Genomic DNA, 8,427 nt, shown 5'->3' on the forward strand with positions numbered 1-8,427 from the left:
TGGATTCTATACCCCCCTGTACAGATGAACTAGGTTGTTTGCTTTGCAAGTCTGAACTCCTACTTTGTCTTGCTCTGGTATTGCAAAAATTATAAGGCCCCTGTCGCATGCTCAAACATAAATGCTCTGATTTTAGTGTTTTGACATTTCATCAAACATTTTCCCCTCTATCTGCCAATTCCAAATTTCCTATAAGACCTCCATAGGATGGCAGGACTTATAGCTCTGATACCACTGTAATATCCTCCCCTGATTTGAACTTTGACTTGTAGAAATTTAACTTAAGGAATATTGTCAAACACTTTGTATGCAAACTCATAAAGCTGATTTCCTCAATAAATTGCTTTCCAATGAGTAGATTTACGAACAACTATGAAGTGACATTAAAATGCATAATACACATCATAACATTTTCACAAACACTTGGCACACATTCAACAATATATGAAAAATCTGGAAACTCTTTCAATCTATTGATAAAGGGTGATTTTTAAATGTAGATGTGCACTTACAGCTGCCTTAAAGGCTGCAACAACTATTCAGACTTGTATTCAACAATTATTATGCAAAGTATCAAAATTTGATAGAAGAAACTTGGAATTAGTTGCCGTAGTATTTTGCAGATGTAGTTGGCAGCCTTCCAAACTTCTAATTAGCCGAAAAAACAAGTAAACTTGATACCAACACTATTCACGCTATACTGTAGCAAAATACTGTTCATGCCGACTGTAGCAAAATATTGTTCATGCAGCACTATAGCAATAACTAACTTCAGATCTGCACCTCAAACCCTTGTAAATTTCTTTGTGCGAACGCCCCAAATGAAACCCAGTGTGTTTCCTGAAGTGAAAACACCATTGATCCTCCTGACTGTGTCTTCCAACAGCAAAGAGAATGCTAGCAAAGAGGGATTGCGTCCTCCAAGCCCGATAATCAAATATCCAGCAACATAACATTAATCTTCATCCAAGCATACAAAAAAAAAAGCTCTTCCATTTCTTTTATAGTGTTCTCACAAGAGCTCAATCCTTCATTTTCTCAATGTGGGATAAAACATAACTCCCTTTATGTACCTTATGTCTCCAATGTGTTATAAAAATAAAGGAAACTCTTTTAATTTAAATATTTCCCACAAACTATAGTCTATGCATTAATAAAGTTAAATATTTAAATTTAACTTTATAAAATGGCTTTATCAATGCATAACAAATCTTATCAATGATAAATAAGTCTTCCTGTCAATTTTAAACAATTACCATCGACATACCACTGTGACTGAATGTCTGGCCATGTCCAAGATGACTTACTATAAATAGTAAGTATGCCCAAAGTTGCCTCAGAACCCCTCAAAAAGACCTACAACTAAAATTGTCTAGGCCAAATGGCCTCTAAGCCCCTTTAATGTCCTAGTTAGCCTACGGGACTATGGGGAAATAGGCTAATGACAACATCATGCTATGAATGCTAGAAAGGGGACATTACACAATCTCTCTATCCTCTCCAAGGCCTTGTGTAATCATTAGAGATCCTTCACCTTCAGTCTGTGTGCCTAGTTTCTCTTCTAGGTATTTTATCATCTTCTTCCTTTTTCTATCAAATGAATTAATATTAACATTTATTCTTATCCTTTCCTTTGCTTCTCATATTATCCAAAGGTCTCAGCCTCTACATGAATATCCTTAGCAAGAAATGTAGTGATTGTTGCACTCACATCATCAATATCAATTTCATAAGAAAATGGTTTAAGCCAAGCCACCCTTGACTTAATGACTTGAACAGATGTGTTATCAGTTTCCACAAGAAAACACACATCATCGTAATACTTCTCTTCTAAGTATGTAGGAATACATATTCTTCTCTTCATCTTTTGTTTAAACTTATCAAAGTATTGATCCAAGACATTTTCAAAATTGTCTCCCAAAGTTGCAATATATTCACTTATTTGTCTAGTAACAAGTTTCCCTTGCTCCCAAACAACATTACCAACAATAGGAAAATGATTTTGGACATAAAGTAAAATGCACATGATCAAAGATCTAAACTTACACATAGAATTACTTTTCTCTCTTGATTGATAAAAGATTCACTGCCAGTTGTAACCATTGGAGCTTGGCAAGACCATACTCATGATCTTTCATTACAATCTTCCATGCTTGGTCTAATTTCATACATGACACACTGTTTAGTTGGCTCAACTAATAAAAATTATGTGCTATCACACGTACAAAAAAATCTATCAATGGATCTATGATACTAGAAATTGGCACACCACAACCATTCTACTCGCCCTTAGTATTTTCCTCAATAGCATCTTTTCTATGGACTCGTGTTCTTCTTCTTCTCAAAATAGGGATACCCTATAACTACATGTATAATCTTCTTTTTAGTTTTCACTAGCCCATTCTCTAGCCATAATTTCATATCATGAATTTGGCTCAAAATGGATTTTATCCATTTAATTTTGAAATTTCTCAAAAAATCTAGGGTGGGTGTTAACCCTTTCTTCTCCATAATCTTGTATTCATCTTTCAAAATTCCTTTATCATACAATTTCTAATATGCCATTTGAATCTTCTAGTCAACAACTTCACTAATATTACACATATAACAACTTTGTACATCATGTATCATAATAACCCTAGGTGGTATTGATGATAATGCACCCATTAAATCTCCTTTCATAGCAAGATCTAGAAAATCTTAGTATTTAGGTAGAGGACAAGTGTCGCTCTTCACAAATTGAACATTACTAACATATTTTCCTTGTTTCTTTATCGTTGATGTTTCTGATTAGAATAAAAAGTTTTACAAGGATCCTAAAACCCAAAAGTTAATACATACCAAAAGGTTGATAATAAGCAACAAAATCCCAGCTACAATCCATACATATCAAAATCCTAATAATAAGCACAAAAGCCCAGCCACAGCACTATGGCCAACCCAAATGCTACAACAATGAATAGGCAAAAAGCCAAAAACCAAAAACTATAGAAACTAGATAGACCAAAAGACAAGAAATGAAAAACCTTTATTACTCATTTGTCTTTCTTTCTAGCTCCTACATCATTTCCACTACTTCATAGGCCTTCTAGATCTCCTCGACCATCTGATCCAAGTTGTTGAAGGTAATGTCTATAGGTCATGTCCTCATCAATTCTATCTCCAGCTTTGTCCTTATCCTCATTATCCTCCAGGAAGCCCCTGCTTTTAGCTTTTAGGAAAGAGAAGAGATATTTTCATTAAGAGAAGTCAGAATTGAAATCATCTGGTTTGCCAAATTATGATTGTAATTTTCTAGATTCTAAATTCTTTTTTCCACCAATCTGTGGCCATCCCCTTGATCTATCAAATTTCAATGTTCTAACTTCTTCCCTTGGTTTTCCAAATGACCCACTCTTTCTTTGACTTCCTCCAGTTCATGGTAGAGCCATTTAATTGACCTAAAATTGTTTATATACTATTTCTAGAATTATTTATCAAATCAATGCCAATTTCCATTACATTATCAATAGTAGCCACCAGTGTTAGATCAATGAGTTCCTCCATCTGGAGCTTTCCCTCTTTTCCTTCAAGGATATGAGGGTTCATGGTTTCTCTCACTATTCCCATTTTTGATGTTCTAACATTGAAAAATTGCCAAGCAATGCACCTATCCTTTATAACTGCCTCTCCACTCTCATCCTCTATCTTCTCCTTGTCGTGTTCCCAAGGAGGGGAAATTGGGGAAAGAGGAATGGCTATGATCTTAGGCTCAGGATCTATATTCCCCACTAGGGGTATGTTCTCCTCCTTAGACCTCCTCTATTTTTTAGCTACCGGCTCCTCCCTCTTAACATCCTCCTCCTTATTCTCTTCATTAGTATCCATCTCATCCCCTTCCTCATTACACTCGTCATCTCCTTGTCCAACAATTTAAAACCCAATCCCCTTAGGACTTTTCCTGCATGGGATTTTAGTTGACAAAGGTGATTTCTTCTCAAAAGCATTTGCCTTCTTTCTAGATCAAGGGTTTTCATCTTCATCCTCTGAATTTATACTCTGAACATCATCTATGTCAGACAAGAAGTTTGAACTCCCTATCTCCTTGGATGCTGGAACTTCCTGGGTGGGGGTTTTGCTTCAAGATTGAGCCTTGAAATGCTCATAAATCAAAAGTAGCAAACCCTCATGCAGGGCTAGATTCAAAGTAGGCTTTTTCTTGTGAATAGAAATATTCTTATCCACTCCCTTTGTTTTCCTCCATCCATTCATCTATCCTTACCTTCTTACTAGGAGAAGAACAATTCACCATAGTCCTAAATCTCTCTTCCAAATTACAAGAAATAGACTGGTCCTTTTTAGTAGATGAAGAAATCTCCATGATTTCATGTTGCTTTTAAATACCTTGCCCAGACTTCATTATCTCTTGATTTTCCCACACTATCTCCACTTCCTTATTCAAAACCATTTCCCCCTTTCTCTCCATATGAGGTGGTAACTTGTTGAGATTTTGCATCTTAAAATCATTCTAGATCCTATCCTTATGGATTGTAGCTATTGAATTCTCCTTGTTCAAACCTACATCACCCCCTAGTAATCCACTTTCTTGAAGTGCATCCATCTCTAAATTAACTATGGTATCCTTCTCAATGTTCTAGGAACCAACCTACTTTACTGGGATTTCCTCCTCTTTGGCCTCAAAAAACTCGGGTATCTTAACTAGGATTTCCACCTCTATGATCTTAGAGCCAGGAAAAACTAGTCCATCCATCTCTAAATTTGCTAGAATAATCCTTCTCAATGATCATGGAAATAGCATGCTTTGTTAGGACACCCACCTTTTTGTTCTCGAAAGATCCAAGACTCCTACCTAGGGCTTCCACCTCTAAGATCCTAGGCCTAGAATGAACTGAATCCTCTTTGTCTTTGAAAGATCCAAGAATCCTAACTAGAACTTCCACCTCTGTAATCTTAGGCCTAGACAAAACTAGAGCCTCATCATTATCAACCTTTAATCCATTTTGATCTAGATTATTCCCTCCTTTAATTGGGGCTTCCACAACTATCTCCAAAATCTTTTGACCATCCTTAAATTCCTTCTTTTTCCAAATCTTTTTCTCCTTTCCAGATTTGGAAAATGTAGTTTTCCTTCCCTTTTTAGCAACTGCCTTAGGACACTGATTTGCCTTATGACCTGATTTCAAACAATGAAAACAAGTGAAAGGAACACTTTCATAGACCAACTTCTGAACATGCATTCCAAGCTTAGAATGAAAGCACACAACCTCTAACATATCATCCCCTTCATGAACTCCAATACAAATGCGAGCATATATTAGTCTTCTTCTAGAAGTTTTTATCACGTCTATTGACAAAAGTTCAACAAATGAGTTTGTTATTCCCACAAATGCATCCTCATTCCAAAACTCCAAAGGTAACTCTAGAAGTCTAACCCAGACTAGAGCTAGCACAAAAAAATCATCATTCAAGTCCAACTTCAAAGTCCACTTCTGAAGAACTAGGGTTAAGCGGCCTAAAATCTACGGTCCTTCATAGAAAATGCTTGAAAAATACATGTTGCATGGAAAATAAAAAGATAGGAAACCTTTCACCATCATCATTACAATGATCTATCTCTTGAGCTTCCATTTTTTCTATGTGTAGGATCTAATAATATCTATATTCAGCCTTTTTCCAATGAACTTACCCACCAAGGTAGAAGCCATCATAGTAATGTTATGATCTACCAATTTATCAGGAATTGTAATCGCACAAGAACCCTTCTCCAAACTAGAGAGTAGTTTGACCGGTGGAAAAGAAGACTTACTAGTAATTTTAACTCCAAAAAGAGATGACCATTTTTTTGGAGGTACCCCAGATTTATCTACCTTGGATGGCAAGAAATACTTGTTTATACCTTTTCCCTTGTCACATGGTTCCCCATCTCCATTCTCTACTACATCTCTAATCCTATAGTCCCCTAACTCCCTACTTCCCTTCCCTATGATCCATGCTTCTGATCCTCTCCTCCCAGAGGATTCCTACCAAGGACAAGTTTTGAATTTTGAAATATTGAACCTCCCCATCCTCTCCCATGTCTACTCCTGCTTGCCATGGTGGTTTCTTAGTCATTTATTGTTAATCTCATATTCTTTATCATTGATGTTGATCTAGATGTCATTTCTTCATTTAGGGTTTGAATTTCACTTCCTAAGTAACTTGAAACTTGTAACAATCAATGCTCAATTACACTTCATCAATAATTTAGCTCAAATTGCCTTTGGAATCACTTCACAACTCACTCAAATTTCTTAAACTCTCAAAATATGAATTCAAGGTGTGCAAAATTTATTCAAATTCCCACTAAATACCTTCATTCATTTGAATTAGGCCACCCATAAATTTTGTGTACTTTATTTGGTGGAATCTAGTTGTCTCATCAACTCGGCCATTACTTCAACCTTTCTCAACTTGGTTTCAACTAAAAAACTCACTCGGTACTAGCCTCCTTTAACTCAACAAACACATCAGCTCAGTCATCATAAGCACTTAGTTCATATTGCAATGCTCGATCAATACAAACAATATTATTGATGTTTGGCACCAATAGTGTATTTGATTTATTTTTCTCTATTATTTCCACTAATCTATCACAATATATGTTTTCTTATGCAAATATTAAATTGAGCACATTTTATTTAAGGAACTTGTGTATGATATGACATTCAAATATACAGTTCCTTACATAATTTCATGATTAGTTTGATGTAGATTGATCACTTTATCCATTAGATTGGATGATCTCAGCTTCACTTGTTCCACTACTACCAGCTTCTACCTTCATCTTTCAAGTTTGATTCCATCTCATTAACATTTCATTTTCCTTTGATATGTTCATTTCTTGGTGTTGGTGCTTAGGTCCTTGATGGGGACACAACCCACGCACAGAATGGACACAACAGGAAAGGGAAATTTTATTAACTTTGTAAATAAGCTAATACATCCAGTATAGAGAAAATAGACTGCATAACATGCCCTATGGGCTTACAATAACATAAATCTAGAGATAATTTCTCCTTTCAGTACCTCCTCTCAAGCTCCACTCCGAACTGCCATTTACAATGCCTGAAATGTCCTTAAATAGACCCTGGATGGCTAAGGACTAGGAATACATTCTAGAAAGTGCTAGTAGGCATCCACCAACCAAATAGAAGGTTCTAGAAGCTGCGTTAGAAGTTGACACAAATCTAGAAGAATCTAGAAACGGTAATCGAACTTTCGAGAGGCATAACTTTTGAACTGTAGCTTCGATTGATGAACCATTTACATTTTCGGAAAGCTCTCGAAGAACTCTATAGCCCTCACTCGTCCCCCATTTTTCAGCCCTTTTTGAGGTCATTTAATACCCCTAACCTGACTTTGAAGCATTCTTAGGAGGTCTCCAAAAGCTGAAAAACTGCGATAACTTTCAAACCGTGGGGCCTTTTGACCTGATTCTTTTTTTGGAATGCTCTAAATTACAATTACATTCATTTGGCCAATTTACACCTCCTAGTTCACCAAAATGATGGCTCAATTACATACTCCTTTTTTTTTTTAGCATTTACACGTATCCCAAGGTATTCAAATACTCTATCCTAGAACACTAATAGTGGAATTGTGAGAGTTGGAACCTTTATTTGACCCCAATGGGTATCCAAAAATGAAAACACATGAAACAGAAACTAAGTCTAAGTACATTTTTTTGGGTGACACAGGATTGCCCTTATACCTTCGGATGCTCCTGCATCAGTCCTACAGTTCTTTCTCACATGTCTAGTCTTGTGAAAACTAAAAGAAAATAAACTTGCATTCAACCATTTCTTATAATTGCCTCTAAAATATGTCCTAATGCAATTTTTTGGAATGTGGCCATATTCTCCACAATACTAACAACTATACCATGTGTTATAATCTCAATTATGAGAATTACCTTGCTTAGGTGCATGCCCTTACTTCTTGGATGTCTTATTAGATTTTTCCTTAGATCTACAATATTGTGCTCTATGACTATACTTTTGTTGGTTATCAAAATATTCTTCAAATCTAGTTGCAATAGATATAATACTAACTTTTTCTTGCATTCATGTGTTTGGTGTCCTTGTTTCTTGTAGTTAAAACAATGTCCATTAATCTTGGGCTTATGATTTTTCTTGCCAATCTTGCTTCTACAAATGTTTATTATGTGTCTCAATTGTCCACAATGATAGAATGTAGGTTTGTATTCTAAGTTTCTTTGTTCTCCATTCTTGGATGATTTTTCTTCTTTAGTGGATGAAGAATGCTTGGTATATTTAGTCCAATGATATCACTAGGTGTTCTTGGTGATCTCATCAGTTCTTCAAAGTATCTAATGGCTTCACTAGGTTTTATCATTCTCTCCATAATTTCCTTCTAAGATCTTAACTC

The sequence above is a fragment of the Cupressus sempervirens genome, chromosome 8 (genome assembly GCF_028749045.1).
Source record: "Cupressus sempervirens isolate cs-2001-9-10 chromosome 8, ASM2874904v1, whole genome shotgun sequence".
Lineage (NCBI taxonomy): Eukaryota > Viridiplantae > Streptophyta > Pinopsida > Cupressales > Cupressaceae > Cupressus > Cupressus sempervirens.